Genomic DNA, 11,650 nt, shown 5'->3' on the forward strand with positions numbered 1-11,650 from the left:
CTGGCCACTGTCCAGGATTGACATTCCTGTCACTCCTGTGTGTGTGAGTGTGTGTAGGACCTCATTATAGTACCTTATATAGAGAAAACAGGGAGGGTAATCCAACCGTAGTACATCCCGTGGATTTAGTTTTTTTTTTTTTTTTTTACTCCTACTATGACCACTAAATCAAACATCAGTCTGTAGAGTCAGTGCCAGCCTTTGCCGTCCATCTCTATAGTAACTGAGAGCAATGCCAAGCAGGGAAAACAACACCATAAAAGAAAATTGCTGTTGCGTTTTACAGTCATTATTGGATTCTATAGCTGGGTGGGTGGGAGTAAGTGATTGCAGATGTTTCTCTCTTTGTGAGACTGAAAGAAATGTTTTGTGCCTGTGTGTCACCGTAGGATTACAGCAGACAGTGAAGATGAGGTTACAGTTTTCCGGGTCTAGGTTAGTCAGTCATCTAGAGGAGCTCCCACACCCTATTTCCAAAAGTGTCTGTCTCTTATCACTCTCTATTTGTTAGAAGTTAGAAGATAATCTTTTCTTTGTCCTCCTCTTTTTGCAGTCATCATTTGGCTTTGTCATGATCACTGTGTATGAGTCAATGTCGGAGTAAAAATGTACTGAGCAGCAGTGTATATAAAGCACCACTAATCAATTATCTTTATATGAACAATGGGTCAGTCGTCATCCAATGGACTAGAATACTCCGGTGCGTGAGGTGCGATTGTTTACTAACACGTTCCATATCAACTTCAAACAGCAAAAATATGTCAAACATGTTCTCACTTCAAGTGACTGATGAATGCAGCTTTAAGTTGTCATTTTCTGTAAATGGCAGCACCAGATTTTAACCATATTTTTCTTGATGTCTTGAAGGTAATATTCATGATCCAAAAGTAAAGAAACGAGGAGTTCCCAAAACTCAAAACACAGGGTTGGGGTCTGCTTTTTCTTTACAACTGATTGACAAATGCAGATAAGGATTAGTACTAGACAACGATAAAACTAAATACATTTGTTAAAACCAATCATGTTTGTAAATCACGGCAGCAATCTATAACGCTAATTCATTATTTATTAAATTGAGCATACATAGAAAATATATGTGGTTTATATATGGTGTGTTTGTTTTTTTTGTTTTTTTTTTTTTTACAGAAAACACCAAGGAATTATTTTCAACACACAACCCTTGACACAACTTGGCATTAAACCCTAAGCAGGAATGTCATTTGGGTTTTTGTTTTGCTGACATTTACCTCACCCCTCCCTAACACTCGCCCTGCACATTTCTCCATTTTGTCCTCTCAGACACAGTTTTCCATTCTCTTATCTCGATATCGAGTTTCATCGCAGCGGGTAAAAATAACCCATCTGTCAGGAGCATTGTGTCTATTTATGCCTTAGTAAACAGTGCCACACTGTTGTGTCACTTGCCCAGTCCTTTTGCTTAAAAATGGCTTCTTCCTGGTAGTTTTTGTAGGCTTTTGTAATCTAAACCCCTACACATTGTTGTCTGTAGTCTGTCAAATAGAGCCATGCATGTGTGTGTGTGTGTATGTTTGTGTGCATGTGTGCGTGTTTATTGCGTGTGAAAACGGGTGGATCCTCCAGCTAGAGGAGATACGCTGTCTGCACTTGGACAGGCTCTTCCTCCTGGCTGATTACTGCACAGTCATAAGTACCACAAACGGAAACACAGACAGGCACATGGGCACACATCCACCAAACACATACACACACTCACACACACACACACACACACACACACCCACACACACACACACACACACACACACACACACAGACACACACACGCACACTGACGACACACTGCTGACCCCACACACCCAAAAAAAGGCCCGTCTTGCATAAACACGAAGATTGTTCTTTGTTTTCCTTTTTTTTTCCAGTGCTCTGAGCCTTACCAACATAGCTAAGTTTTCTTCCATATGTCTGTCAGTAGTACTATTTTCAGAGGCTTTCTTTGGAAGTGGGTGATTGTAGCCTAAAGTAACGGCGAACACACTAAAAATACAAAATTTAAAATGACCTAAAAATAAACAAAAGAGGGAAGAAGAGGATCTGGAGGCACAGAAACTTTTGTGTTAATGCTCAGTGTCACAGCTGTCATCTGCCCTTACACTCTATGTGCAGAGACACACATGCGCATACACACAGACACACACAATATGCTATGAATGGCTAAATGCTGCATACAAGTTGGTAAGTTAGTAGCTGTTTGTTGGTGAATTTACAAAAGAATAAAAACTGATTATATCTGGAGTGAGTTTACGTTGTTTAGTTGTGTTGGTGCTCATTTAACTTTTTATTATAATCTGTCACTTTTCTCTGGCAGTCAGTGTCGTCACTGCTGTTAAGGGTTGATCGACAGTAAATAAGTTTGCTGATGTCTTGCTGATTCAGCTGCTTTCAGATCCCCTTGATCTGAATCACTTGCGTCACATCGCACCATTACTTCTGATTGTTGTTGAAAAACTTGAACTGCAGTAATTGCAAGGCTCTTCATCATTGTCCAACACATTAATGTTTACATGACAAGAACTCATTCAATCAATAAGGACTTACTTTAAAACGAGAACGTGCTGGATGCGGTTGCAGCATCTTCCAAATCATTCTGACACCGTATGTTTTTCTTTTTAAAAGAATGACACAATTATGATGAAAGTCAGCGCAGTCTGTTTTTTACATTCATCTCTGCATTGTTGTACGAACCTGTGTCTAGGTTTTCACTTCTACCATTTTGGGCTCCAAAGCACAAAATCTTAATTGTTAATTAATTCCCACTTCAAGCGGGATAATGTTTGGCCTGGCTTTTGAACACTTTTGGTGTTGTTAAACATTTAGTTTGTCCCAAAGTTTAAAGATGAATGATCTCTCATACACACTGCCAGCAGGGCCTGTTACATGCTTCTTCGCACACGCTCACCCACAAACCTCAGCCATTACGTAATCGGGGCTGGTACGTGCCTCTGAAAATCTGAAACATTGTGGTCTGTGGCTGCGCTAACTGTGTGTGGCTCCCTGTTAATGATGATTGGCTCATTGGTCCAATCATAAACCCCCTGACTCAATCACCTCCTTTTCCGCCTCCTTCAAAAACACATGTTTGACTGCCAGTCAAACAACCCCCTATATTTATTGAGCTGCTGCTAAAGTTTCAACAAAGACTTTCTACTGCTTACTGTAGATGTGTCCTCAGCACCTACTGCAGCTCAGAGATCAATGGCAACTCCCGCTCAGACAGGAGTACCACTCCTGTAGTGTATGTGCACAATATCAGTGCACACACAGCCGCAGAGGAGATGGCAGGTGGGACACAGGCTTATAGTGTGGTTGGAGACTGGGAAAAAGTGATTGGTTCAACCATTTATTGCTGTTGTTGTTGGTTTCCATGCCCCCTAGACAAAGTAGATGTAGAGGAAAGGTCATTATTGCTGGCTTCTGGTTAATCATTTGCTAGTAATGGCATTTAAAAGCATTTGATGTGTTGCAGTTTATGGTTTCGCCTAGTTCACAGAAACGGCAGAAGGTCCAGTGTCGTCCTGATGTACCGCTTTTACATATTTCCCCCTCAGGGTCATAAGATCCCAATGTGACCAAAATTCACTTTGTAAATATTCAGACATCCACGGATTATGCATCCTGGTGTGATGAGATGATGAACTGAAAGACACGTGGTGGTCAGTACAGTCAGTACATTCTTACCGCATGACCAGTCGCTGTATCACACATACACGGGACATCACCGCTCCTGTGCACCAATTTGAACCTGCGGGAAAAAAACAGAAGCAAAATCAATCACACACACAGTAACAAATCTCACACTAATTGTTTCTCTTTTCGGTCACTTCATCCACCCTCAAACCAGAAAAGGGATTGTGAGTCACTGTAAAGATACAAAACAACAGCACAAACACGCATGCTCACACACCTGCATAAAAGGCAATGAAAAGTCTCCATAGTTCATTGATTGAATGTGTCACAGACTGACTTGTTATTCTTCAGAAAAATGACAGCTGAAAATGTAGGAGGCCACACACAAACCACTTCCTTACTTTATTTGAACCACTGCGGTTACATTAACGTCTTTACTTCCTTAGTACAATAACAGCACCCACCGCTTGTGTGGTTTCCTGCTTAATACACTAAAATGCATTAGTCATAAAATCCAAGCATCATTGACACGTCTCCCTCCACAACACCTTTTTTGTTGTTCTCTCCCCCTCTTTCTCTTTCTAACTCTGTTGTGTCCGTGTGGGTGCTCCGGCTGTGTCATGCCGCTGTGCCTCCCTGACCAATTCCTGTGCCGCCTCAAAACAGTACCGACACGGGGGAAGGAAAGGAAGAAGAAGAGAGCGGAGGGCCCGAACTGGCAGCGATGACAAACAGAGAGACGTCAAGAGAGGGTGGCCCAGTGAGATCACTGCTCCTGTGATGCCATGGAAATGCTGGTGGCCTCGACACAGGCGCTGCACAATAATTTTGAGCTAAAAACTTATAAACATAACATGGTCTGAACATTGTTTGAGCTAAGAGCACAGTACAATTTAAGAGGAGGATATGGCCTCATTAGCTCCCCATACAGCAGTAGATGTTCAGTCTACAAACACAGAGAAGCTGAAATAACAAAGTGTTTGAAGTGAGGAAGTGTGATTGTTGTGAGGATTAGAGGGTGGGGGGTTTTCAACCAGCTTTTTGTCTGCGGCCCTCATCGAAGAAATCTTTGTGTGTTTTACTGCAGTGCTTCTGACCTTCAAATAAATAAATGGAAAAAATAAGTGCTGCCTGGGTATTTGAAGGCAGGCAAAATACACACAGACATACACACAATGCCACAATGGGAAGCCATTGGCAGCACTTTCCCATAATCCCCTTGGGTATGGGCACAGCCAATGGGAAGTTGCTATTTCAGTTTTATGTCAGTATTTTTACACATACTGTACTGTAGAAAGTCAAAAACACGCTTGCCCGTTGTTTTCTGGCATTCTTGGCCCCCTGAAGCAGAAAGGCATCTTACATAGAAAGGGTTCAAGAGCCGAGCTTCTCGCTCAAGACTTTGCTTTATGGGTTTTTGCTTTGTTTCCATGGAATGTGTGTAAAATCCTGTGAAGATAAAGTATGCTCCCACTTAAGCCATCACACTGCCGACATGCCAAACATTACTACGCAATATTACTATGAAACATTGTTATGTTAGGAGACGGCCAGGCACCAGGGCTTTTAAACCTGGATATATTATGCAGTAATGGTAAATGTGTTGTGCATTTACATGCTGGAGATAAGATCATCTCACAGACCGACGAGTGGAAAAAAACCCTATAGAGCCCATTACACACAGTCAGTACTGAAATCATGTTGCTTATTGTTTCACGACTTCAGTTAATGACTCTTTTTATAGTTCACTGCTGACACTCAACAGTTTATAAGAGAGAGTGAACAAACTCTGCTTTTTAGCTGATCAAACTTTATGTGATTCATGTCATCTTCTGCACACTGTCAAAGATACTGTAAAGGTTAAGGTTTCATTAAGGTTTAAAGAAACATAAATGAAAATATTTGTGGACGAACTTTGTCCGAGACGTTTCAGAAAAATAACCCTGATGAAAACAACCCTCGTGATGTCAGGGTTATCTGTGCTTGGGTTTGGCGACTGCAAATTGTAACAGAAAACCTGTGTTATGAATGAGGGTATCAGGGAGGGATATAATTGACATATTATGTAGAATCCAGTGGTTTTGGAACTTCACTCATATTTGGTCTTACAGTTGAGTGTACGGATGAAGATGATCTTGACCGCTTTAAGGTTGGGATTAGGCACTGGTTGACAAATTGGGTTTTGTTTTTGTCCTCTTTCAGTTAACATTCTGCTTCCCAAAGAAATTGCAGAGACCTCCTGTATGTAAGTGGCAACATTGCTAAAATATTGTGGATTCAACAAAGAAAACAAACACGTGCCCAGACAATCACACAGCTTGTAAAGAAAACTGACATTTTTGCCAAATTATCTAAACCGCTTTATTTTAGGTTTCCTTGAAAGTGTGCACACCTGTAATGCCAGTAATAAACCATCATTGCACACGAGAGAATCTGTCTGTAAAGTGATGGATGTTTACAACAAACAGTTCGGGTAATAACTTTACTGTTTGCCTTAGTTTTCTCTTCCAAATACAACCAGTCTGATCATCTGAATGCCTGTGTCTCTTACCCCATCAGATTTACTTTTTATCAATGTGCAAAGTTCTGAAATATAAGCAATTAATTTGGTGAGTGCAATGTCATTACAAGTCATAGAACTGACAATCAGAGCCAGAAAAATAAAACCCAGGTTGTAATAAAATATGGTTTAGTCAAATAGTTTTGAAATAGTCCAAAGATTTATAGGCAATGGTTTATATTTACAGAGGAATGATAGCTCACCTTTGGGACACACACACACACACGCCGACACAGTGTTTCAGCTCAAATGCAGGCTGTGACAGGAAAACACAAGAATGCAATAAACGAGGCGTGGAGGCTAGAGGTGGAAGGAGGGGCAGGAGGGGAAGTGTGCTAAGTGTAGCCTGAGGCGTCCTTCTTCTACCTCTGCACTGGTAAGACCTAAATGGAACGTGATTTACACAAGAAGGCCTGACTCACAGAGATTACACTGTTTCACACAGATGCTTTCTTATCCTCTGCCTGTCTCTTGTACATGCAGACCTTCTGATCCAGCTGCAGTGACCCGAGTAAACGAGTGACGAGTTAGCACCCGGGTAACTTCAAAGCTCCTCGCCCAACAAACATATCGCGTTTCATTCGTGGCATCTTTCAGTCAGAGGCCGTGTTTGGTCGCTTTTGTTTAACATGAAAGAGACTCGGCGGTGAATCCTTTGATCACTGTTAGCACACCCTCTGACTCTCCAGCAGGCAAAGACCAGGTGAAGAACCTGTGGTGGTCATGTAAAGCTTTATTGAAGTTTGATCTCACACTGAGGCACCTGGCAAAGAACAATGAAGCATGAGCACGATGTTTCAATGTGTTTACTATGACAAAGAGCAGAGCACTACTCGTGAATGTCTTTCAAGAGCGTGGAATATTTTTGAGGCTGTGCAGCATTCCTCTGAATACAGTCCATGGATTGTCTAAATTGTTTCTATACCTTGTTTGAGTCAGGCCTTGCAAATGTATGTCAGGTATGTTTGAGATTTGCAACAACCACATCACTGAAGCTATGATGGGCCACCTGGTAAACGTGGACCAGGGACCAGGGTGGCGCTGAAAAACAGCTAGTGACTCACTGTCATTGCATCACATCAGGAGAAGGATGTGATGCAACGCAGTGACACTTGAGAAAGTGACATGACACAGTTCAAACATAGAGATATTACACCGGATGTGTAAAGATATACGTAGATAGAAGCAGAGATCAGTAAAGGGTAAGAAGTATGGCAAAGAAACTAAGAAAGATGTGCATATAATATTCAAAGGTAACTGGTAGTACAAACACTCAGGATGTTCCTGTTTTCACTCCCATCTATGTTTTTGCCTTTCACCCACTTCTACGTGGCACGATGAGGAGAACACTAATAAATGCTGGTCTGTTGCTTGTGAGGTTGGGCTTGTTGCATGTATAGAGGACCAGCAAAGGCTGCTGGTTTCGGTAGTATTTTTATGAGTGTAAATCTCCATTTTAAAAGTTTATTTAAAATGATATCATCAGTGTTCCTCAACATAGAAACATAAAAGTCATAAAAGCAAATTGAGAACAGTTCATTGTTGCCATTGGGGTCAAGACACTATACAACAGTTACTGTGTTTTTTTAAGATGAACCCATAATAACTGATTTAAACTCTAAAACAGGTTTTTAAAAGCTTAATCTAAGGAATAATTGAAAACTTCCATTTGTCATATAAGGCAAACAACAGCAGTATTTAAGGTCATTTTAAGCTTGGATCTTTCTTAAGAGAAAGTTGCAGCACTCTTAGTCGATTTCTACATTTTTATATACACGTTTTTACCAAATAATAAAAAAAAAGACATTTTGCAATGCAGTTCCTCATCTTTTGTAATGATGATTCAGCAGGGAGAGTTTCATGAATGGTTTGTAAATGCTCCAATTACCAATCACTCAACAATGTGCCAGGCTTTTCCTGCAGAAGCCTGATGAATGTTAAGACACTGCTGATTCCTAGCCTTTTTGTTGCCTTGAGTGAGTGGAGGCCAAATGAAAGAAAAAATCCAACATAATCTGGTACATGTGTAGCTGTATTACACATTTCGACAAAAATGTGAATGGACTACTACAAAACTGGTCCGGGCTCTAACGGTCGGTGGATGAGCAGATAAATTGTCTTCTCTCCACACTCAGACAGTTTAGGGTTGGGTTAAGCAGAGCAGGATGACCCAGTGATTCAGGTAGTTTGAATGGATTCAGACACACCTACAGGAAGCACATCTGGCCCTGTCTGTGTCACCAACAGTATTCCTGGGTTGCAAAACTCCAACTCCAAACTCCTCACGGCTCTTATGGCTGTTTTAAATAGGATATTGAACATCAGCTTCAAAATTCTGTTGTCTGTGGTGTGATAAATATCAGTCTTTTCTCATTCAACTGAAAATATGTAATGGTGTACTAATGGTGATAACAGATCTCAGTGGTCACACTGAAAAAGAAAGTGTAACTGCAGCCAAGTGACATAGATCGATACTGTTGCTTGTAAGGTTTTTCTTATGCATGCCATTCCTGTAACTCGCTCCTGAGGCAGTCCTCTGCAAATATGAACAGTTCTTCCTCTGCCAGCCAGGAAATATAGAGTACAGGGAAAAGAAACCGTGGTTCTCTTTTGTATTGATTTACAGCATATTTGCAAGGCATTGCCCTCCCTGTGGTTTCATTTCTTGAAAAGGGATGAAACACCTTTCTCTCACCCATAAACACTGGGAGATTTTTTTTTTTACCCAAATTACCCATTTTCTCATGTACACCCCCCCCCCCCCCCCCCCCCTTACCTTGTTAAAGGTAAGTCCACTCATTATAAAATAAACCTAGCAACCACAAACATATCTCAAACACTGACCTATGTAACATTGTGTCTTGGCAACAGTCTCGGGACTGGACTTATGACCTTGCAGCAATCTGATGCTGTGTTGTATAAATTCACAGAACTGATGGCATCATCAGGATTAGCTCATACGGAAGTTTCTGCACCTGAAGGTTCAGTTACAAGACAGAGAAACAGTAACCTGCCCCACATTCAGTTAATATTTATCAGAACTAGTGTCAGGATAGATACTAGTGTGTGTTGATAGAGTTTGTGTGAATGTGTGTTTTTTTTTGTTTTTTTGTGAATAAATTACTGATACCCCGGTGTCTTACTCACTCATCTCTGATGTGTCTGAAAGGAAAACAGTCATAATAAGATCAGTATCTCAGTAGTTACCGTCTATCTAATGCTCTCTGGCTCAAGCATGCACACACACACAAATGCACCAACACATGCAACAACACTGATACACTCCTTGCCTTTTATCCAGCTCTCCTCTGGTGCCTATGTAACAGGAGCTGGCTGTCCGGCCTTTCTCACAGAATGGAGAATGTCACAACGATAGATCTCCATTCCACAGACTCTCCTGACCTTCACACAATGCTGCTTTTGAAAGACTAAATGTCTCTCCACACAAGCTAGGCAGTTACTGTGTGTGTCAGTGTGTGCGTGTGTCTGTATGTGTGTCTGTGTGTGTGTGGTGTACATAGTATGAGAGGGGGAATCCCTGAGACAAATAGTGTTCTTTACAAGCCCAGCAATTAAATGGTGCATTTTGCCAACACAAGCGAGCTTTCCAGGGTCTACAGACTCTTTTTTGGACAATGTGGTTTCTTTTACTGTTTCACAAGCCAGCATAAAATGGATACATGGAACAGAAGTGTGTTGATTTGGACAAAAAAAAAAAGGGAGAGAAAAACCATTTGTCACGAGTAAGACAAGTCTGTCTGCCTGGGTTTCTTTGACTGAGTGATGCCTCCCATGATGAAAAGCCCTGTTTATTTTTCTAGCGTGGACCACACTCACATCCTGCAGGGAGGGAATATGCAGACAGTCTCATCTGCGCCTCATGGATTATGTGAAATATGCAGAGGATGTGTGGGAGACAGACATATTCTGTTTGACGTGAATGATACTGGAAATAAAACCAATCCAAGCAGACAGACAGTCTGATGACTTCGCTGACACACAGGAGCTGACCACTGTGATGAACGAAGGTGAGTTCACCCGCATTACACAGACAATAGCTGCGTTTGCATTTGTCACTCCAGACACGAGTGTAAACTTTATGAGTTTGACATTTTAGATGTTGGGATACTGTTTTGATTCACCATAGCAATATTATACTGTGCACTTGTCACCGTGTTATTACAAGTCCACACTCATCACAGCCAGTTTTACACATTTGATGACACCTGCAGCAGCTCTCTATATAGACCAGCAGCTCTCCAGCCAAACTGGTTTTAACAAGACCACAGCAAACCCGGCAACAATGTGAGGCTGTTGTGCACTGCGCTCTGAGCTAAATGCTAATGTCATGATGCTAACATGCTCACGTGGACAACATGATGACGTGTAGCAGGTATGTTTGACATCATCACCAACTTTTCCACCTCAATCAAGTGTAAAAACATTTTTTACACATCTCAATGTTTAAAATTCTTTCAAACTCATGGAATTTTTTATGTGCAAATTGGAAATATACATAAAAGCAAGTGGCTGGAAATAGGCGAAATCACCAGTTATTATAATTCATCCTGAGGGGAACATGAGTATCTGTGCCAGGTTTAATGGCAATCCAGCCAATAGCTGTCAAAATATTTAACTCTAAACCACAAACCTTAACCTCACAGTGTCGCCACTGGAAAAGTCAGGAGACCTTCAGAATCAGTCGGGTTTATCCTCCGGAGAATCAGAATATCTTATGTTAATGTGACTGAAAAACTACTGTGGTCAAATCATGTGAGTTAGTGTCACTGACCGACAGAAACAATGCAGTAGTAATATAGTAATTTATCTTAATTCATCACATCTGTTGCTGTCATGCATTGAGAAACAATGGTCTTGTCAGACCACTCATGTAGAGGAAATAAAGAGCTCCTGCCCGGTAAAGGTGTGTGGTGAGGTGTTGACATCGGTGTTATGTCTCGACCTGTATGTGAGCACAACCTATGAACCTGTTATGACATCACACTGAGTGATTACCCCACTCACGACTCAGGAATGCGGCGCAGGCTTCCCCGTCTTCCAGGAGCATGTCTGTGGTACTTTTCCAAAGCACATCTGGAGTACTTTTCCAAAACAGCACAAAAGGAATAATAACAATAAACTTTTTATGCAACACTTTGCTCAGTGAGAACAACATTCACTTTTACTCTTCTGTTTCTTCAACTTTTACTCTTCGCCTCTTGTGTTTCATTTTCTTGTTTCTTGAGCCTGTGACACCACCACTTCCACGCAAACACGCCCATCACAGATTACGGCTATCAACACAGGCAAGATTTATAGCACCGCTGTATCTGAGCCACCGTATGTGTAGTCTCTGTTCATAGCCCAGAGGCCATAAAACAGCAATCACAGACTGGAGCAGCTGTGGCTCAAGTTTAATGCCAA

This window comes from Seriola dumerili, unplaced genomic scaffold, assembly GCF_002260705.1.
Source record: "Seriola dumerili isolate Sdu_G_001 unplaced genomic scaffold, Sdu_1.0 BDQW01000161.1, whole genome shotgun sequence".
Taxonomy (NCBI): domain Eukaryota; kingdom Metazoa; phylum Chordata; class Actinopteri; order Carangiformes; family Carangidae; genus Seriola; species Seriola dumerili.